At 23.4% G+C, this 23,974-nt stretch overlaps 1 pseudogene; it reads left to right on the forward strand.

Moving 5' to 3' along the window:
• Positions 1-226: 226 nt before the first annotated feature.
• Positions 227-19,361, forward strand: LOC145839365 (uncharacterized; annotated as a pseudogene).
• Positions 19,362-23,974: the final 4,613 nt, after the last annotated feature.

Here is a 23,974-nt window from a genome sequence, read left to right on the forward strand (position 1 = left end):
CGAAGAAAAACCATACAAGTGTGATGTTTGTGATAAAAGTTTTACAGCTAAATATAATTTTATTGTTCACAAAAGAGTTCATTCAGGAGAAAAGCCATTCAAATGTGATGTTTGTGAAAAAAGTTTTGCTGGAAAAAGTCATTTAACAAAACACATGCTGGTGCACAGTGGTAAAAAGGAGTTTCAATGTTTTGTTTGTCATAAGAAATTTTCTCTAAAAGGTGATATGAAACGTCATTTAGTTACTCACACTAAAGACAAACTTTTCAAATGTGGTGTTTGTGACAAAAGTTTCACTCGACAAAATAGTGTTAAAACACATATGTTAGTTCATACTGGAATAAAAGAACATCAGTGTGAAGTTTGTGATAAGAAGTTTTCTCTAAAAGGTCATTTGAAACGACACATGTTGACTCACACCAAATTAAAAGCTCATGAATGTGATATTTGCAAGAAGAAGTTTTCACATAAAAGTAGTTTAGTAAGACATTTTAGAATTCACTTGGGAGAGAAACCATTTGGATGTGCAGAATGTGGAAAATAGTTTACTGCCTGTTCTAATCGAAATAATCATATATGTACTTATCATAAAGAACTAAGTAAAGAAAAGCAATCAGAACTGAAGTGTAAAATACAAAGAAGCATTGTTCATGAATATCTTAAGTCAATATCTGAATACAACTCTAAATATTGTTAGCAGTTTGTTATATAATTAAGAATGTCGGTAAACTTTAAATAACTCTTTATATATATATATATATATTATAAACTTTATTTTTTACACACAATTATTAATGCTCCGTTTTTGTTTGTAGTTTTATCTGATAGAGCTATTTGAATATTAAAAAAAATATATTCTTTAAAGCTATAAGTATATAAATATTTGTTATATATCTGTTCAAAAATATTTATGAAGTTATTTTTAAATAAACGTTAACTATATAGACTGTAATTTTGTATATGTTTTACGTATATAGTTTTTTTTATCAATTTAAATTTAATAAACTAGAAATATGTTTTGTGATACCGAAACTTAATATTAATATAGAAATTTTTCACTTTTCTGTAATGTTTTACAACGCAAAACTACTTATTGAATTTTCTTAAAATATTTATTATTGTGCTTAATTTAATAACCAACATATTGAAAACTTAAAAACCAGTTTTTAAACTGTTGTTTCATGATCGCAAATGACTAAAAAAAAGTTCTAATATTAAATATTTTTTGATCCCTTTTAAAATTAAGACATAAATATTTTCTGGTTTAATGTATAAACAATTTTTAATTATCTAATCAGCATTAAAAAAAAAGTAATAAGGGATTTAACTTTTACTTGTACTTTACTGCGTATGAGTTTTTTTTTTACATTTCTGGTATTACATTGGGCTATGAAGATTATAATTATTTGTTAAATTAGTTTATTAATTTACATAGCGCTAGTGTTCCAGTTACTGCAAAGTTTGAAATTTTTAATCTGATCGCATGGATTGTTGAGAGAGCGTATTAAATAATTAGCTTCTTTTTATAATAGTAAACAGACTCATGATGAATTTTTATGTAACAACGATTTTAAAAATAGTTTTTAAAGTGATAATTTCTAAAGAGTATTTTATCTTTAACAACTTAGTCTATTTCTTAGAATAAGCTTAGGCTTTAAACAACACTGTACCCTTATTCGGATATTGCTCAGTTATAACCCGTGCACAATTTTAACCTATATAATCTGAGAACTGCTAACCGACCAAGGTTAAGGGTTAGGAATGACATTGAGAGAAAAATATAAACAACATAAAAATATTTTAGTTAGAAAATCTCCAGGTTGAAATTGTGCATGGGTGGGGGTTGTAATAACCCATTTATTCGTAGTATAATAATTTTTTAAACTTGTAACTTAATGTTTTATAATGTACTTGTTTAGCCTGAAACTTGCATAGTGCATCTTAAAAAAGTTTTTAGTTGTTTTCACAGAATTAAGTTGTTGTTAAATAGTTTGATAAATTGTTATTTGAAGCTTTCTTCAACGATTGTTACTTTAGCTGACATTGTTTTTTAGTATTTTCAGAGCTTTTTAAGTAACAATAAAATAACACGAAGCACATATATATATGGAGCTAGATCAAGTAATGAGAAAGTAATTTATTAGTAATTAATTGGTCATTTTGACAATGCACTTAAGTAAATATAATGGAAGTTGATTAATAGAAAAATTAAAAATAAGAAAAAACACTCGTCAAAAGTCAAAATAATATTTACAAATAAACTGACAATAATTATAACAAATTAATAAAACTTAAGGTACTGTAATGAACATAAAACACTTTTAGAACAATAAATAAAAAAATAGAAATAGCTAGATCTAAGATGGGGGGACATGGACGTTAGGTTTTTTTTTTATTAAGTGATTTAACTTTATATGCTACAGCAACGGCCATTAAAAAATTCAAATTTTACTTTTTATATAGCTTGTTGCCATATATACCAAGTTTAATGCACGTTGAAAAAATTATGTTCGTTATGTAAAAACACATTTATACAGAGATACAACAATAACTAAATTCGGCTGCAATTTTTTAAGGTCGCTATGATTAGCTACTATTTTAAATATACATTTTTTGAATTATAAGTAAGAAAAATTTGTTTCGGTTTATTTTTCCTATATTTTGGTAAGGTTGTATAGGGATAAAGGTATAAATGTATGATATTCTATTGTATTATCAACTTACCTCTTTACTGTTTGCATAATGTTTTTTTTCATCTATTCAGAATACTTTAGTAGCGTTTGTCGTTGACTTGTACTATTTTCAGATTTTTCTTAAAACATATTAACACAAATTTAAGTAAAATTTGTTTTGATTATAGTTTTAAATATTTAAAAGTTTGTCAGATAAAGTTTTTTTTGAAACATTTGATTTTGTACCCTAAAACATTTTTGTTTTAATTGAGTATCAGATCTTCAATTTTATTTTTGACATTGGTTTTGAAACAAATATAATTCTACTATACTTTGACTTCAATAAAGTTTTTTTTTTCAAATACACGTTATACATCTTTATTGTATGATAGTTTTGAGACTACTTGGAACTCTTCAGGTCTGTATACCTTAGGTTTGTTAAGTTTATTATTGTGAAAAATTTGTTTTGACTTTCAAATTTAAAATATTTCTTTCAAAAACTCAGGAGTATAAATACTAATAAATTATTTTCGAAACCTAAAATAACATGACATGACTTAAATTTAGTACTTATTTTAAGGGAATTATTAAAATTAATAATGTATATTAATGTATGTATTTGAGAAGTTTAAATGAAATAGTTTTTTTTGTATAAGAGTCAATGCCACAGCGAATAAATAGAACAAATATTTAAAATAAAATAATATAGCAAAACAAAAAGCTAAAATTAAAAAAAAACATTATTCTCAAAACTTAAACAAATGTTTATTATAGAAATAGATTTTTTTTTTAATATAAATAATAGAACAACGTTTTAAATTAAGTAAAACAAAAGCTGCATTGTGTATTGTTTATTGAACGACAAAAATGTTCTAAAACATTTGATTCTGGGACCTGTTGTACAAAAGAACATTTCAGTCATCGAGTTGTACACCAAGTCGTATAGTTAAGAGCATATATTACTTAACATTTTTTTTTATAAACAGGTTTTTAATAAATATAAACTTTTAATACCATCAAAATCAAGTGCAAAGTTTTCAAAAATAACACAACCAAATCAATTAAAATAAGTGAGAATATATAATTAAACATAGTTTTTGTTTGATTTAGTTCTCCTAATATTTTACAGGAGTTGCATTAGAAACCAGCTTAAACGGTGTCCCTGTTTTTAATAAAAACGTATTTTTTTTAAATGATCAATGTAAATATCAATAATCAAAAAGTACCTAACAAGATTAAAAACATTTATAACAAGTGTTTATGTCTTATTCCAAAACTTCAACACAACACTATTAAGGTTTTAAAAACATCTATTATACAAGTAAATAACTAAGACACATGAGGGTTACTATTTACTAATTTGTAGTAGATTTAAAATGATTTGGTTATTTTTAGTTATATGATGATATACAGAAATTTTTCAGATTTATTTTGAACATTTTTTTTTATAGAAACATTTGCAAAAATTTTAAAGATACTTACTAAAGTATTCAATTTATTTTATTTTAATATGTGATGTCTAACAAACTTAGATGAAAATTTTCAAAACAAACAATTTTTTTTAATAGTTTTTATTAATGGTAAGTAATCATTCAAAAATTAAATATTTTTTAATTTAAATGAAGTACATCAATCTCAGTTATTTTACATTGATAAACATAACTTTTAGCATTTAAGATTAAACTATGTGAAATATTGATCAAAAAAAAAATTAATGAAATTGTTAAAGGTGTTTCTTATGATAATTGCAAGAAAACTTTTAAAACTAAATCTTGTCTGAGAGTTCACAAAAGAATTCATACTGGATAAAAACCATACAAATGTGAAATTTTTTATAAAAGTTTTAATCAAAAAAGTAATTTAACAAAACACATGCTGGTACATAGTGAAATAAAAGACTGAAAAATCTAACTTAAAAAGACACTTAGTTATTCACACTAAAGATAAGAATTTTTATAAAACTAAAAATTCGGTGATTTTTAAACACTAGTTAAAGTTTAGTTTAAGAGAGTTTTTCTAAACTAGTTTTATAGTTTGTTAGGTTTTATAACTATAAGAACTTATAAAACTAATAAAGTAAAATATTAGAGATGTTATAAATAAATGTAGCAAGGAAACTTTTTCATTTAAATTGAAATGTTCAAACTCTTTATACTTCTTTTCTTTAAAATTTTTATTCTTAGTTTTAGAAAAAAAGTAAGTTATTAAGGTAAATCAATTACGTTTGTTTTCGGTTATTATGCACAAAATTTACCAAGTAAGATATTTAAAAAAAAATCTATTAAATGTTTTCCTATTTTTAATCAAACGTTTTTAAATGGTGGAGCACTACTTTTTATAGTTTATTTAATAAAATATTTATTAAATGATGTTAATATTTACAATAATGCTTGATTATTATAAGTAAAAGTAGTTTTTATACAAATGTTATAAATAACCAATTAGTATAAATGTATAAAAAAAACATTCAGCTTTTTTCACTAGGAAATATTGTTAGTGTTAATTAAATTTAGCCAATAAATATAATTTGAAACTAAAACAAACAACTGTTTAAGTTATCGTTAGTAAATAGATACTATCTACCATATAATGAAAATAAAAATCTTTAATAATATTGAGTTTAAGTGATGTGCAAATAAGTAACAATTCATAATTTATTTTGTGAAATATTAATATATTCTATTACTTGTCGTCAGTAATTTATACTAGGAGCTAAACAAAACTATATAAACATTTTGCTTCAAAAACAAACGAGTAAAAAAACTAATTCATGTTAAATGAGAGTATGAATAAATATAAAGTAATCAATAATTAAATCTAAATTAAAATTAAAGGAAACAAAATAGTTGGTTAAACTAATTAGAGAACTTTAAATACAATTTTTTATTTTTGATAAACCTTCTAACTTGACAAGGTCAAATAATTATTGCAAAAAAAAATATTTTGAATCAAGGTATTATAAAATTTTTGCTTAATGATTATTATTTATTTAATTTTTCTGCTATTCAGAACTTTTTAGTTGCGATTGTCTTAACTTAAGGTTTCACTTTTTAAAATTTCAAAACACTTTAAGTAAAAAAATTATATCCTAGTTTTAAATTACTTGGAAGCTTGTCCGATATAGCTTTATTTATAGAAGCAGTTTAATTTGTTTATTATTTAAATTTTATTTAATTCTGGTATTAGGCCTTTTAACTGTACTTTTAATACTGATTTCAAAACAAATATAATTCTCAGAATTCTTCATTGTACGTTTACTTTGTTAAGAATTTTATTTTTTTCTCAAACACACGTGATATATCTGCAATACAGTAGTTTCAAATCTACCGTGAACTTCTCAGTCTATATACCTTAGTCTTGTTTAGGTCATTGCCATGTATAGTTTAATTTGATTATCAAAATTGGAATATTTATTTAAAAAAGTCATTAGTTTTAAAATTAATTACTAACAAATTAGATTTTAACCCTACAATAACATGAAACTATTTAGTTTTAATACCGATTTTTAGAAAATGTTTAAATATAATTAATTTTATTAAGTCCGTTATGAGTAGCTTAACTGATATGGTCAGTCTTTGTAAAATTAAAAATTCAAAGCCAAAAAGTTTAAACATAACAAATTTCTAAAATATGTGCTAGAATCTGTTTTAATGGAGCTCAATTTTTAATTATCAAAAAGTAATGTTTGTTATAGATGAAGTTTTTTCTTTTAATTAAAAAAAATAATGTTTTTAACTAAGTAATAACAATTAAAGCAACTATGTATAATCCAGATATAAAGCATAGATTTTTTAATAGTTACAAAATTTTTATGCCATCAAAATAAAATTTTAAATTTTTTAGCAAATGTTAGCGAAATACGTGATAATATCTTACTAATCATCGTTTTTTGTTGAAACTAATTTTATTAATATTTTACAAGGGTTGCTCGAGTCTAAACAGTTTCTTGTCTTACATATAAATGTATTTTTTTCCTAAACAAACAATTTTCTGCAAAAATTATACTCGGTTATCAACGTTCTGTTTAAACAGTTTGTTGCTTTGCTTTTAGCCAAAAAACTTAAAAATGTCATCCCTAGATTAATCAACCCTAGATTAATAGTAATAAAAAGAAGTGTCTATGTTTTTTTCCAAAATTAAACCACAAAATTAATAAAGTTTTTGAAACATCTTTATACAAGTTAATAACTAAAACACATGAGGGTTACTATTTACTAGTTTGTAGTGATTTAAAATAATTTGGTTATCTTTAGTTTTATGATGATATACATAACTTTTTAGCTTTCTTTTAAACAATAAATAACTTTAATTCGAGAATAAAATTTTAGCAAAGCTTCACACTGCTAACAGATTGGCTACTAAACTTGAATCTTGGAATTTGAGAAATCTAAAAGAAAGTTTAAAACCTGGAATTATGAGAAATATTACTAAAATACCTAAAATTTTATACTATTTTAGATCTTAAGTAATAGAATTTCAATTTAACACGATATATGTCTATAATATCGACAAAAACTTTTTATCTTTATCAAAACTTTTTATATCTAAAGGCATATTTAAAGTAACTTTACAGTATCTTTTAAATGTTGCGTTACCAATTAACACGGTCTTTTACTTTGAATTTAAAATTACACTAAAAGTAGACCTAATAACGTGTACTTTAAAAAACTTTAAATAAATTCTGAAATAAATTTATCAAAAACCGGTGGCCACCTTGGTTATATCAATGTATATTAAGTTTTAAAAAAATATATAAAGTTTATAATAAACCTTACTAAAATTAAACTTAAATTAGAATACTAAAAAAAACTTAGCCTATAGTTGACAAACAAATGATAGACAAAACTATATCCAGGTTTTTTATTTTTATTAAAATTCTTTGATTAAATAATGTTTTTGTTTAATTCATAACTATAATTAGTATTGAAAGGCACTTATAAAAATTTAACATAATTATTAACTTTTTGTTTAAAAAAATATTATTACATCTATGTTAGTTTAATTGTTTAAAAAATTTTATAAAGATTTTTATTAAGTCATTTTTGAAAAATAAGAGAACAAATTTTATTTTAATTACTTTACTTGTTATGTTTAGAAGCTATAAAATAAATTCATGATATAAAAAACAAGCAAACAGCAATATCTATAAAATATTTTCCATTACCCTATTGCTTCTAAAAAAACAACAGATATTAATTTATTACAAACTTTATATTTCACAATTTAAGTTTTAAGGTTAATTAATTTAACAAAAGTTCAGCTAGATTAGTTAAATCTATGGACAATTTTGGTCAACTGAATAGTAAAATAAAGGCTAAAAGTATCAATTGTGATATTTGCAAGAAATACTTCAAAAGTTAATACAATTTATATAGTCACAAAAGAACTCATAGTGAAGATATTCAATACAACTGTGATGTTTGTAATAAAACTTTAACTACAAAAGTAATTTTATAAGATACATGTTGGTACATAGTGATAAGAAAGAATTTAAATATATGGTTTGTTAGAAAGAATTTACATATAAGCAAGTATTAAAACAGCAAATTGTCACTAATGCTAAAGATAAAAACTTTAAATGTAACATTTTTTGACAGAAGTTTTACTCGAAAAGGATATGTTAAGACACATATGTTATATCATACTGGTAAAAAAAAACTCAAAGTGTAGTTTGTAAGAAGTTAATATAGTTATAGAATAAGTGATTTTAAAATTAGATAAATGACATGTTTACAAATCATCAAAAGATATTCATAAATCATAATTAGAGCAAAAAATATAAAACAGTTATAAAAGAATAAAACATCTTATTTTTTTAATGCTCAACTCTAAAAGGTTACAAAGTTAAAATGTAATTAGATTAATCTTTATGTTGACATTATCATATGTTATCAACTAAAAGTAAATATCAATAAATAAAAAAGAATATTTACCTTTAGTTCTTATAAGGATTTAATTACTAACTATGATTAATAATGGACCGTCTGGAAGTAACTTTAATGCTAAATGTTTCAGTTGTGATGTTTGCAAGAAAAATTTTAAATGTAAGTCAAAATTTACAGTTCACCAAAGAGTTCATACGGGAGAAAAGCCCTATAAGTGTGAAAAATGTGGGAAAAGTTTTGCTCAGAAAGGCAGTTTAACAAGACATATGCTGGTACATAGTGGTAGTAAAGAATTTCAATGTCATGTTTGTTTAAAAGAATTTGCACATAAACATCATTTGAAAAAGCACATGGTTACTCATACTAAAGAAAAAGCATTCAAATGTTATTTGTGTGACAAAAGTTTTATAGTAAGAAGTAGTGTAAAAACACACATGTTACTTCATACTGGAATAAAAGAACATCAGTGTGAAGTCTGTCAGAAGAAATTTTCAAAAAAAAGTAATTTGAATCGTCATATGTTGACCCATACTAAAGTAAAAGCTTATGAATGTGATATTTGCAAAAAAAAATTCAGTCAGAAAATTCATTTAGTTGAACACTTTAGAATTCACTTAGGAGAAAAACCTTATGGTTGTGCAGAATGTGGAAAATGGTTTACTTATCCTGCTAGTCGTAATCATCACATACGTACTCATCATAAGGAGTTAAGTAAAGAACAACAGTCAGAACTGAAGTGTAAAATACAAAAAAGTATTGTTCATGACTATCTAAACGCAATATTTGAATACAATTCTAAATACTATTGTTATTAGCATTTTGTACTCTTATAATGACTCCTTGTTCCTAAAAGCTAAATTGCGTTTTATAAAATCTTTAAATACAGTCTATAGTGTTATATACTGTTTACAGATTTGCATCATCCTACGTTGCACTAGCTTTTTTTATTCTTTTTTAATGTTTAATGAGTCAGTTATAAAAAAAGAAATCCATGAAAAAATATAAAAACTTTAAACTTTGTTTATATACACTTTTTTCATAACCTTTTTTGTTAAATAGAAGTATTCAAGTTAATACAAGCAATGAAGTCTCATAAATAGAAATTTTTTTTTTAATGTCTATATATTGTATGTGTTTTTGTGTTAAAGTTTGTTCCTTTTAGGTTAACAACTTTTTTGGTTTAACATATACGAACTAATCGTAAGGAGTTAAATAAAGAAACAGCAATAAAAACTCAAGCTCAAAACTCAAAGAACAATTGTTTATAAGTATCTTACAACAATATCTGAACACAATTCTAAATATATTTTTGAAAGCGGTTTTTTTTCATCTAATAATTTTATATAAAAAACTTAAAATTTTTGTTAAGTGATGTGTAAATAAGTATCAAAATATATATATATCATACTGATCTACAATGCTATACTTTTGTGTGTAAATTCATATGTTCCATGTTAGAGGTTCATATTCTAAAAAGAATCTTTGGAATCAATAAAAATTATTAATTTATATATTTGTTGTTATTTTTTAATTAAATTCAAAATGTACGTAAGCACTAGTGGCAGTAACTTTAACGTTTGTAAAATTTTTAGTTCTCGTTAATTATTGTTTGTTTAGTAATTTGAATTAATATACTTTTAATGTTTATAAAAAATTAATAAAACTAAAAATAAGGTAATTTTAAAACACTAGTTACAAAACTTACGAGAGTAATTCATAACTAGTTTTTTGTTTGACTATTGTAACTATAAGAACTTATAAATCTAATAAAGTAATAGTAAAAAATACATCGAGATTTTATAATTGAATATAGCAAGGATGCTTTTTGCTTAAATTAAAATGTATAAACAATTTATAGTTTGATATTTTATTTTCTTAGTTTTAGAAATTAAGTTAGTAATTAGTGTAACTTAATTATTTTGCTTTCGGTAACTGCGCAAAAAATTTTCCGACTAAAATAATTCTTAACTAAGTTAAACTAAATGTTTTCATATCTTTAATCAAACGTTTTAAAACGAAGGAGCACTACTTTTTATAATTATTTATTAAAATATTTATTAAATTAAGTAAGTATCTACGATAATGCTTGATTTTTATAAGGTAATAATTAACAAATTAGTATAAATGTAAAAAAAAACATTCAGCTATTTTAACTAGGAAATAATGTTAGTTTCAAATAGCTTTTAGCCAAAACGTATAGACAAAACATACAAGTTTGTAACAGGAACAAAAAACAATTTAAGTTATCGTTAATAAATAGATACTAAATTAAGAAAATAGAAACTTAAACAATATTGACTTTAAGTGATGTACAAATAAGTAACAAATCATAAATTTGTTTGTGAAATATTAATATATTATCTTACTTAGAGTCAATAATTTATACTAGAAGCTAAACAAAACATTATAAATATTTATTTTCCGAAACAAGAAATAAATAAACTTATTAAGTTATAAATGACAATAATAAAAAAATATAAAGTAAACAATAAATAAAATTGAAATAAAATTAAAGGAAACAAAATGGTTAGTTTAACTATAATAGAGAACTATGATATTTTTTTTTCAATTTTGATAAAGCTTTTAACTTGACAAGGTCAAAAAAAAATATTGTAAGAAGTATTAATTTTAAATCTAAATATTACTAATTATTTGCTTAATGTTTATTTTTTTATTATTTTAAAGCCATTCAGAATTTTAAAGAAGCGTTTGCCTTAATTTGAGGTTTCACTTTAAATAATTCGTAAAGAAAATTCGATCCCAGTTTTAAATTATTTGGAAGTTTGTCCGATACAGCTTCTTTTATAGAGGCGCTATTCTTTTTATAAATACAATGAATTCTTCATTGTACGTTGATCTCGTTAAGAATTTTATTTTTTTCTCAAACAAACGTGATATATCTGTAATAAAAGGTAGTTTCAAAATTACCGTGAACTTCTCAGGTCTATATACCTTAGTCTTGTTCAAGTTATTGCCATGTATAGTTTAATTTATTTACCAAACTTGAAATTTTTCATTGAAAAATTATTAGTCTTAAAATATATACTAACAAATTAGATTTAAAACTTTTAATACTGATTTGGAAACAAATATAATTCTCAGAATACTTCATTGTACGTTGATTTCGTTAAGAATTTATTTTCTCAAACACACGTGATATATCTGCAAAACTACCGTAAATCTTTCAGGTTTATATACCTTAGTCTTGTTTAAGTTATTGCCATGTATAATTAATTTGATTCTCAAGTTTGAAGTATTTCTTTGAAAAAACTATAGTTTTATGATTAATACGAACAAATTAGATTTTAAACCTAAAATAACATGAAAAATATTAAGTTTAGTACCAGTTTTAAGAAACTTTTTAAATATAATTATTTTCAAAAAGGTCGGTATGAGTATCTGAACTGACATGGTCAGTATTTGTAAAATTATAAATGCAAAAGCTGCAAAAATTAAAAATAACAAATATTTAAAAGAATGTGATTGCTAAAAGATGTGCTAGAATCTGTCTTATTAAAACTCAATTTTTAATGATCAAAACGTAATGTTTGATATGGTTAAAGTTTTGTTCTTTAAATAAATAAAAAACTAACAACGATTTTAATTAAGTAGTAAAAATTAAAGCAACAATGTGCAATCAGATATAAAACATAGATTACTTGGAAGTTTCTTTTAACAAACAGGCTCTTAATAGTTATAAACTTTTTGTGCCATCAAAATTAAGTGACAATATCTGAATAGTAATCGTTTTTGTTGATTTTTGTTTCTATATATTTTACAGGGGTCGCACTAGAAACCAGCCTAAGACGTCTTTTTTTTAATAAAAACATATTTTTTTCTCTAAATGATCAATTTTCTGCAAAACTAACACTCAGTTTTCAAAGTTGTGTTTAAACAGTTTGTTACTCTGCTATTAGCTAAAATACTTAAAAAAGAAGCCCCTAGATTAATAGTAATAAAAACAAGTGTCTATATTTTGTTTTACAATTATAAGACAACATTGTTAACGTTTTTTAACTATCTTAAAGTTAATAACTAAAACACACGAGGGTTACTACTAACTAGTTTTCAGTAGTTTTAAATAATTCGGTTATCTTTAGTTTTATGATGATATACAGAAATGTTTCAACTTTTTTTTTGAATATTTACATCTTTATTTTGAGAATAAAATTTAAGCAAGGCTTTAATTGCTAACAGAGTGGCTACTAAACCTGAATCTTGGAATTTGAGAAATCAAAAAAAAACTTTAAAATCTAAAATTTTGAAAAAAAATTACTTAACACCTCGAATTTTATACAGTTTTTGAATATTAAGTAGATATTTTCAATTAAAGAAAAATATTTATTATAAAGACAAGCTTTTTTTCGTCCTTTTTAAAAATTTACATACTAACTAAACACATTTAAAGTACCTTTACAGTATCTTTTTAATGTTGCTTTACCTATTAACACGGTTTTTTTACTTTACCTAGACTTTAAATTAAAACCACCTTAAAACTTGTACTTTCACAACCTTTGAAGAAATTCAAAAAACTTGTAAAACAAATGGCCATCTCGTTTATACCTGTTTATAATTTACCGTTTTCTTTGAACTACGTTTGCACAAATCTATATAACCATCTTACACAAATAAAAAGTATAAGTTAAAAAACATTATAACAACAAGTTTAATGACATAGTATAATATGAAATTTAGTTGTTTGTTTTCTTTCTTACAACTAGCCACTAAATAATTAAGCCAAACAAACAAGTCTTTTTATTTTAAATAACATTTAATACATAATTCTAATTTGTAAAGTTTTTTCATTAATTTTAAAATGATTTATTTTCTCTATAAAAAGTTTCTACATAATTAATACATACATTTAATATAGAAAGTCAATGTCAGTCAAATATTAAAAAAAAAATATTAAGCTACACTTAGTTTTGTTAGAGGAAAAGTACCAAACTACATTGTGTTTACCAAACATTTTCAAAACATCAATGTATGTACATTTAAATTAATTTATGACTTAACTATTTTGTATTTGTAGGTTTTTTTAACTTTGTCATCTATATTTATTTATTTTATAGCATTACAGCTCAAATATCATTATATTTTTTACTTTTCTGCAACCACTACATAGTATTTAGTTTATTAACATTTAAAAAAAGACTGTCACAATCTCAGGTTACTTTAGACTACTCAGGATTACTCACCCTAGTTAAAAAGTTGTGAAAGTCTCAGGCTAACTCAGCAGGTTGGCCATTCTACCTAGAAACATAAAATAATCTGAAAAAACTTGATGATTGATAATTTAGGAAAAAAAACTGGAATTTCTTATAAGTTCTAGTATAACATCCTTTACTTTGTCTTTCTGGATAAGTGCGTACTTAAGGCGTGATGCGTACCAAAAAAAGTCTGTACTTAAGCGGTAGTATACTGTATTAACAGTTGCATCTAAAATAAAATTTACTGTAAACAGTTTTTTTATTTATACATTTGTTTATTTACGATTTTTTTTAGGTGATTTTGACTAAGTCATGTAACCTTTAGTCAACAGGTAATCTAATTAATAATATCTTAAGAGTTATTATTACTAATAACCAGTGTTAATACATTAAACAATAAGCTATTATATAAAAAATTAAAGAATATTCATTTATTAATATTTTATTATAAAAATATTGTTGTTGACTACAGTTTGTGAAGTTTGTAAAAATTAGATGAAAATTTTTAAATTAAGCAAGTTTTTTATTAAAAAGTTTGCATTGATTGAAAGTTGTCATTAATAAAATAAGAAACTTTTTTATTAAAAAGCATTCAAAGATTGAAAGTCAAATTTTTTAAAAAATATTAGATAAATCAATCTTTTTCTGTTACACATCATAACTTTTAGCACTTAAGTTTAAACTATGGTTGATTCTGGTCAAAACAAATGTAATTTGGTTGTTAAAAGTATTACTTGTGATGTTTGTAAAAAAACTTTCAAATCTAAATCCTACCTGAAAATTCACAAAAGAATACGTACAGAAGAAAAACCATACAAGTGTGATATTTGTGACAAAAGATTCACAAAAAAAAGTAACTTAACAAGTCATATACTGGTGCATAGTGGTAAGAAAGAGTTTCAATGTCATGTTTGTCATGAGAAGTTTGCTCGAAAAAGTGATATGAAACATCACTTAGTTACTCACACTAAAGACAAGCTTTTCAAATGTGATGTTTGTAACAAAATTTTTACTCGACAGAGTAATGTGAAAACACATATGCTAGTTCATACTGGAATAAAAGAACATCAGTGTGAAGTTTGTGAAAATAAATTTTCTCTTAAAGGTAATTTGAAACAGCATATGTTGACCCATACTAAAGTAAAACTTCATGAGTGTGATATTTGCAAGAAGAAGTTTTCGCATAAAAGCAATTTAGTCAGACACTTTAGAATTTACTTAGGAGAAAAGCCTTACGGTTGTGCAAAATGTGGAAAATGGTTTACTCAAGCTTCAAATCAATACTATCATATCAATTCTCATCATAAGGAACTTAGTAAAGAAAAACAATCAGAACTGAAGTGTAAAATACAAAAAAGCATTGTACATGACTATCTTAAAACAATAGCTGAATACAATTCTAAGTATTGAAATCAAGTCGAAACAATTAAATAAATTAATTGATGTATAATTTGAAATAATATAATTTATTATGTCTTTTGTTTGCTTTACCATTTGATTTGATGCAGGTGTTTAACTATTTAAAAACTCTCTTTTTAACCTATAAAATATAAACTTTTAACACAAATTAATCTGTGTAAAAACCTTAAAGTGAATAAAAAGATTTCATATAAAAGTACGTAAGTTATATAATCTTTAGTTGTATATATTATAATAAACTCTAAAAACAGTTTAAATTGTTTTTTGTATGAATTAGCTGATTAAAGGTAATCTTTTGAAACAAGTAAAATAGATTCTATTTTAAGAAAAGTTAGTTTTATGAAATATATAAAAAAAAACAATTTTTAAAGAGTTAAGTTTTTGTTTAACTTAAAAAAGTTCTTTAATTATAATGAACTTGTAGAACAACACTTTAATAGATATTACAATTATTTTTAAATATAATGACTAATTGTTTTGTGTGATAATTGGTTATCTACAAGCTTCTACTGAGTGTGTTAATTTTTTAACTGTGATTGAAATGTTTACTTTTTATAAATGATTTTAAACATATATTTCACGCTATTGTCTTGTTAAATTTACTTAAGCTTTAACATTTTTTTCAAAATAAACTCCATCTTTGAGTAACGGATCGTACTTACCGAACAATTCTTATGCGGTAAATTTTCTGTAAAAAAATAAGCATAAGTTGGAACTAACAAAATAAACAACACATTATTGATACATTAAATTTAAAATTTGCGTCTTCTAACCTAAATATTTTAAAATAATGTTCAAAACAACAATTTTTTGCTAGATATTTTTCAAAGCACATTGCAGAACTTTTGCTTGACAAACTATATTTTGTTAGTGGAAAAAAATTTCTACAATTTTAAATTCCAACAAAATGTATAATATGTTTATAACAGTTAATAGATAGTAAAGAAGTTAAACTTATTAATAGTCTTGAGATAAATATTTCTTAGTTTGCAGAAGAGTGACTTAATTACTTTATTTTAATTTAAAAACTGTTCAAAAAAACCTTTACTTTTACTTAAGGTGCTTTACTTCAACTACAAGTTATCTTATAAAAAAAAAATAATAATTTATTTTTTACAGTAAATTAACTGAAGTGTAAAGTTCAAAAAAAAGTATAGTTTATGACTAACTTAATACAACATCCGAATACAAAATTTTTATATGATATGTTGTTGCAATTGAAAACAAAGTGTTAAGTTTGTTAGAATAACTTTTTTTTTTATAAATTGTAACTTGAGCGCCGTACACTAATGAAAGCCTACACAACTAAAGCATTTTACAAGTAATCCAATAGTATAATTTAATTATTTAAAACAATAGTTAAAATCCTACTAATGGGGATTTTTCAGCACTAAAAATAGTTTTTTTTTTCTCTAAATCTGAAGTACACGATCGTATGATGAAGTTAGTTCAAACCAGCAACAAATTTAAAACTGTTCAACTCGCAAGTAACTTTAAAATAATAGTTTTTTGACTTAGTTATTTTACAGTAGACTTTTCTAGTTGGTTGTAATAAAAATTAGATTCAAAGTAAATTATTTTTTAACAGTTTTCGTGTATTTAAAGAGAAATAAATATACTTAAGGTTAAGCGAAGTTTATAAATAAATTCAGTAGCTAATTAGAAAACTAACACTATTTAGTCAAAAATATCCCTCATTCAGATTGCTTAATGAGTGTTTTCACATTGTAATTTTATATTTACCAGAAAAGATAGTATTTAAGATAACATTTTTTAGAAACTACCATTTAATGTAATAATTACACAAATACAAGTTAGGTTTGTTCATTAGGGGTGAAAACTTATGTAGTTAGTCGGCCAAATTCACTCAAAATATCACTACTCGGGTATGTAGACAAAATTTTAAATAAGCCAATTAACAAAACAACAACACTAATCAACAACTACTTTAACAACTATAAGTAAAAATTAGAAACAGCTAAATCTAAAATGGGAGCCAGAGAATTTTATTTTGTTACATTAAGAGATTTAACTTTGTCCGCTTCGGCAATGGCAATTTAAAAATTCAATATTTTTAATATCTAAGCTTTTAAGTATTGAAGACTGTTACTTATCCAGCTTTCTATCTTAATTAACTTTGTAAATCATTTATTTATTTGTTTTAAAACATTTTCATTTAATTTTATTGCGTAGCTTAACTTTATTTAATCTCGAAGGTATTTTAAAATATTCTTAATAAAATCAGTTTGAATGCATCTTAAAGTAAAGGGCCAGACTAAAGTCAGCACTATGCAAAATAATGTTAAAAAAAAAACTTTAAAAACAAATGCAGAATTTATTAATAATACAAATAATTATTATTACTTCTAAATAGCGTTTAGTAACTCTTTTTGACTAACTTAAATTAGCTAAAAAGCTTATCGCTTGCAACGCAACTTTTTGCTGGTGGCAATAAGTTTTTAAAATTGTAAATCAAACAAATTATTTATATTTTCTATTTGAAAAATTCATAGATGTACAAAAGTTTAAAAAGTTATAAGATTAAGATAAATAAAAATCCTCAATTTCTTGATTAAAAAACAAAATCTCTCAAGTTTAATAACTTTAATTTAGTTCAAGATTTTGATGAAGATAAGATATTTTATTCTTTCTTCTGATAAAAAGTAAAAACAGATGTCAGCAATTAAGAAGTGCTTTCTGACTAGTTTATTACCTCATATCTTAAAACAAAAACCTGTATAAGTTACAGTTTGCCATTGTCAGATAAATGAAGTCTTTCAACTTAAATTGAACAAATATTTGACAACCAACATTTCATCCAGATGAAAATAAAATTTTATTTATTTATTTGATTTACATATACTAAAACAAGGTAATTATGGGCTAATTTTTTCATTAGAAAAAAGACAAATGTTAAAATCACTTTCAATGTAGTAAAATAAAAAGTTTTCAATTAAGTTCAAGAATTATTATTGTTTTACTTCAATTAGGTATTCTTTTTAAATTTGAAAGTTAAATAACCTTAGAAATGTAAGCTTTGTCAGTAGTTGTTGCATGTAAAAAAATATACTTTACTTACTTTTTAATACATAAATTTGTTTATTTTAAATTCTATACCTAATTTTGACTAGCTCATGTAATTTTTAGTCAATAGGTAATGTATTAATTAATTTAAAATATTCCAAAAAACCAGTCTTAATACGTTGTAAAAAAGTTGTTAGGTCATATAAAAACGTTGATTTTATACTTTCTTATAGTAAAACACGCTGTTTTCATCATCAACTTTTGAAGTTTAAGAACTTAAAAAAAAGTTTTCACTATAAGCAATTTTTTTTATCAAATAGTTTAGTTAAAATTATCATTAAAAAATAATTATTTATTCAATTAAATTAACTACATAACTCTCTGTTTTTTATATACTATTTAACATAACTTTTAGCACTTAAGTTTACACTATGGATGATTCTGGTCAAAATAAAAACAATATGGTTGTTAAAAGTGTTTCTTGTGATGTTTGCAAGAAGACTTTCAAAACTATATCCTACCTGAAAGTTCATAAAAGATTACATTCAGAAGAAAAATCATACAGATGTGATATTTGTGACAAAAAATTTGTCATAGAACGTTATTTAACAAATCACATGTTGGTACATAGTGGTAAAAAAGATTTTCAATGTCATGTTTGTCTTAAGAAGTATGCTCGAAAATTTCAAAAAAAACAACATATGGTTACTCACACCAAAGATAAATTTTTCAAATGTGATCTTTGTGACAAAAGTTTTACTGAAAAAGGTAGTGTCAAGAGACATATGTTAGTTCATACTGGTATAAAAGAGCATCAGTGTGAAGTTTGCAAGAAAAAGTTTTCTCGAAAATATAATTTGAAGCAACATATGTTGACTCACACTAAAGTAAAAGAACATGAATGTGATATCTGCAAGAAGAAGTTTTCACATAAAAGCAATTTAGTCAGACACTTTAGAATTCACTTGGGAGAAAAGCCTTATGGTTGTGCAAAATGTGGAAAATGGTATACTCAAGCTTCCAGTCATTATTATCATATTAATGCTCATCATAAGGAACTTAGTAAAGAAAAGCAATCATTACTAAAATGCAAAATACAAAGAAGCATTGTTCATGACTACCTTAAAACAATAGCTGAATACAATTCTTAGTATTGAAATTAAGACAAAACAATTAAATAAATCAATTGATGTATAATTAGAAATTATATATTTTATAATGTCTTTTGTTTGATAAACCATTTGATTTGATGGAGGTGTTTAACTATGTAAAAACTCTCTTTTAAAACTATAAAATATAAACTTATAACACTAATCAATCTGTGTATAAACTAAAAGTGAATAGAGAGATTTCATACAAAAGTACGTAAGTTATATAATCTTTAATTGTATCTAATATAATAAAGTTTAAAAATAGTGTAAATTGATCTTAATACTGAATTTGCTGATTAAATGTAATCTTTTGGAACAAGAAAATTAGATTTGATTTTAAGGAAAGTTAGTTTTATGAAACATATAAAAATAACAACTTATTAAAAACTTAAAAAAATTCTTTAAATATGATAAACTTAAAGAACAACACTTTAATAGATATTACAAAACTTTTAGAATATAGTGACTAAGTGTTTTGTGTGATAGCTGGTTATCGACAAGGTTCTACTGAGCGTATTAACTATTATCTGTTATTAGAGAAATTATAGTACTTTTTGTAATATTTATCCTATATTCTTACGCTATTGTCTGGTTAACTTTACTTAAGCTTTTGATAAAAAACCTTTTTTTCTAATTTTCTATAAAATTAAATCTTAAAGTAACGGGTCATACTTACTTAAAAAGTCATACGCCGTAAATAATCTAAAAACTTAAGTAAAAGTAAGAACTTACAAAAAAAATCACATATTAATTTTCAAAATAAAGATTAAATTTGCATCTTTTACTTTACTTAAGCTTTTAAGTCTTATCTTTTGTTTCAAAATAAACTGCACCTTTAAGTAACGGGTCATACTTACCGAATAATCCTTACGCGGTAAATATTCTAAAATAATATAAGTATTTGAAGGAATTGACAAAATAAACAATTTAATATTGATACAATAAATCTTAAATTTGCGTCTTCTAACCTGTTTATTTTAAAGTAAAATTTAAAACCATAATTTTTTGCTTGATATTTTTCAAAGCACATTGCAGAACCTTTGCTTGACAAGCTATGTTTTGTTAGTGGAAAAAATTTGCCAGATGTTTTAATTCCAACAAAATAATGCATTTTTACGTGTCTGATATTTACAAAAATTATTTGGAACACATGCTTATATTAAATATGGTTAGTCAAAAAATAATCATCAAAAGTTAAGCTTCTGAACCTTAAGAAAAAATAGTTGTTTAATTTTTAGTAAGTATCTAATACAAAGCTACTTTACATACTACTGTTTTTTAAAAAAACAATTTTTTATTTTTAAGTACGACACAAACTGATTCAAATTTCTCAAGAAAGCTCTTATTCCACATTCAACAAACGTGTATTCAATTTATAAAGTCTATAATTGTAATTTATTTTTTTCAAATTTACGTTGCTAAAAGCCGACTCGACAATTTTTAAAAATAGGATATTTATAAAAGATGCATTTTAACGTATGACAATCATATATTTAATTAAAATAATTACAAAACTACTAAATTTTAGATAAGTATTGAAACTCAATAGTTGTTAAATGTTTTTAGAATAGCTCAGCTGTCTTTTGACTTGATTTTCTAGCAAGCTTTTTTTAGTTACTGACTAAATTATTCAGTTTATTTAGGTTTAACTAGGTGGTGTTTTCTTCTGCCCTGTCTGAACCTTTTATTTAAAGTTTTACTTAACGTCTTAAATAAACGCTAACTACTTCTCTACTAAAATGATTTTAAACTTTTAGTTAAATTCTAATAATTTTAATTTTAACGAAAATAAAATCAAGATTTGTTTCCTTTCTAAACTACTTAGAACTTTTTATAACACTTAAGGTGTAACAAAAAAAAATGTTTGCAACTTGAAGTGCTTCCTGTCTAGTTTATTAGCTCATATCTTTGTTATTATATATTAGCGAATTCGCACAAATATTAGTTTGACTACGTACCATATACGAAAATTTTGAGAAAAAAAAACTCAATAAGTATTTGAAACTTTCATTCAAACTAAAACAAAAGTTTTATATATTGGCTTCTATAAGATTTTTAAAACATAAAGTTGTTAAATATATGTATCCTATTAAAATTATTAAAATAAGAAAAATAAGTGCTAAAAGTATTTAAGAACAAAATTAAACAAACAGTTTACTTATGTAAAATAAAGTGTTTTAAGTATGTTTTAGAACTATTATTGTTTCTCTGCATACCTATATTCATATTAGTGCTTAAAAATAAAATAAAGCTCAAAAATGTAAACTTCAATAATAGTAATTTCATGTAAAATAAAATTTATGGACACAACAATAGTTATTTATTATTACTTGTTTTTAATTTTTAATTTTATGATTGATTTTGACTAATTCATGTACTTTTTAGTCAACCGGCAATTAAATAAGTAGTATAAAAGTAATTATGACGAAAAAACTAGTCTTACTACATTGTAAAATGTTATTTGAAAAACAAATAAAATGTCAATTTAATACTGTCTTATAAAATAAATACTATGTTTTTAGCTTTAATTTATAAAGATAATAATGTTCAACTTAAATACTTTATTTACTACTAGGTTTCGGTGGCAAAAGAAGTTTAAACGTTTTTAAGTACAATAAATTAGTCTTTACATTTTAATAAATCAAGCAGTCAAATAGCTATGTAGCTTCAATTTATGAAATAAAGCAAACTCTCATAAAAATTTTCAAATTAAGCAATTTTTTTTTGTTTTTAGAATAGTTTCTGTTGATTAAAAGTTATCATTTATAGATTTATCTTTTTTATTATCTCATTTAAGTACACTAATGTTTGTTTTTTAACGCAGCTTTTTTTAATACGTACATAACTTTTAGAACTTTAGTTGAAATTATGGATAATTCTGGACAAAAAAAAAAGTAATAAAGTTGTTAAAAGTGTTTCTTGTGATGTTTGTAAAGAAAAATTTTAAAAGTAAATCCTACCTGTAATTTCACAAAAGAAACCATACAGAAAAAAAATTATACAAATGTGATATTTGTTACAATATATTTGTCATTAAAGGTAGGTTAACATAACACATGCTGGTACATAATAATAAAAAGAAGTTTTAATATTATGCTTGATATTATTATACATAATAATAAAAATTTTGCTCAAAAGTATATTTTAAAACAACATTTCGTTACTCATATCAAATATAAAGCTTTCAAATGTGATGTTTGTAACAAAAGTTTTAACAGAAAAATCTTGTAAAAACACATATGTTAGTTCATACTGGCAAAAAGGAACATCATTGTGAAGTTCGTGAAAATAAACTTACTCGAAAAAGTTATTTGAAACAACACATGTCGACTCATACCAAATTAAAACCTTATAAGTGTTATAAAATATTGAAGAAGAAATTTTCTCAGAGGGGTAGTTTAGTCAATCATTTTAGAATTCATTTAGGAAAAAAACCTTATGGTTAAGCAGAATGTGGAAAATGGTTTACTCAAAGCTCTGCTAGAACTAGGCATATACGAACTCATCATAAGGATTTGAGTAAAGAACAACAGTTAAAACTGAAGTGTAAAGTAGAAAGAAGTATTGTTCATGACTATTTTAAAACAATATCTGACTACAATTCTAAATAGCTTTACTCTTGGTAAACTGTATTTTATTTAACGAAATAACTTTGAGAAATTTAAATAACTTTTAGTGGTGTATATACTTTTGTTATACAAAATTTTAATTATACATATTCATTACTGATTTAAGATGATTTAGTTTGATTTATTATTTTATATGTTTTCTGTTTTTGCATATAGTATTAAAAAAATGTACTTTAAAGTTACTTTAAACTTTAGACATAAAACTTTTGAACCAAAAAGTACTTTTTAAATTTATCTTACTTGATTTATATCCAGATACGTAAACCATATAGGCGGTAAGTGTAATACATGATTATATATAAATTATTTATAAATTGTTTAATTTTTTTGCTATTTTCTGTTTAGTATATTGGCAGATTTATCTTAAACCGAGGAGCAGTTTACTTCGGATGAAACATTAATTTGTTTTACTGAATAAAATTATATATCTAACTGTACTTTTATTTGCTTTAGAAAATAAGAAGTTCTTAAATTTATATTAGGGTCTCTTGGTCTGAATAAATCGAAAACCAAAATTTTTATGAAATATTTTTTTTCGGAAAGCACTCTGTAGATATAAAGATTTGAATACAAAACTTAGACTAAAAATAACTGTAATACTTGGGACTTAAAACCTTTTTATTTAGATTAATGTTTTAGTTTTATTGAAGTTAATCAACTTTGATTATAAAACTTTTTTAAATTTTTGAAACTGTTTGACTTAACAATTTTTTTTTGTAACGCTTACCTGTAATATTTTAATTATTAGTTTTTTTAAACAGCAAACGCTTAGAGCATTTTGGTGCTGGAGGCCTGACCTACGTATCCCTAATCAATAGTTTAATTATTTTATGTCACGAAATACAAAATAGACAATTTGATTTCGAAACTTTTTTTTAAAATTTTAAACTAAGGTTAAAAGTTTGTAAATTCAAAACAACTAGTTTATAATGTAAAAGACAGTTTAATATTTTTGAAATACATCACTAAAATGAATAACTTCTT

This window comes from Thalia democratica, chromosome 6, assembly GCF_965202585.1.
Source record: "Thalia democratica chromosome 6, ktThaDemo2.hap1.1, whole genome shotgun sequence".
Taxonomy (NCBI): Eukaryota; Metazoa; Chordata; class Thaliacea; order Salpida; family Salpidae; genus Thalia; species Thalia democratica.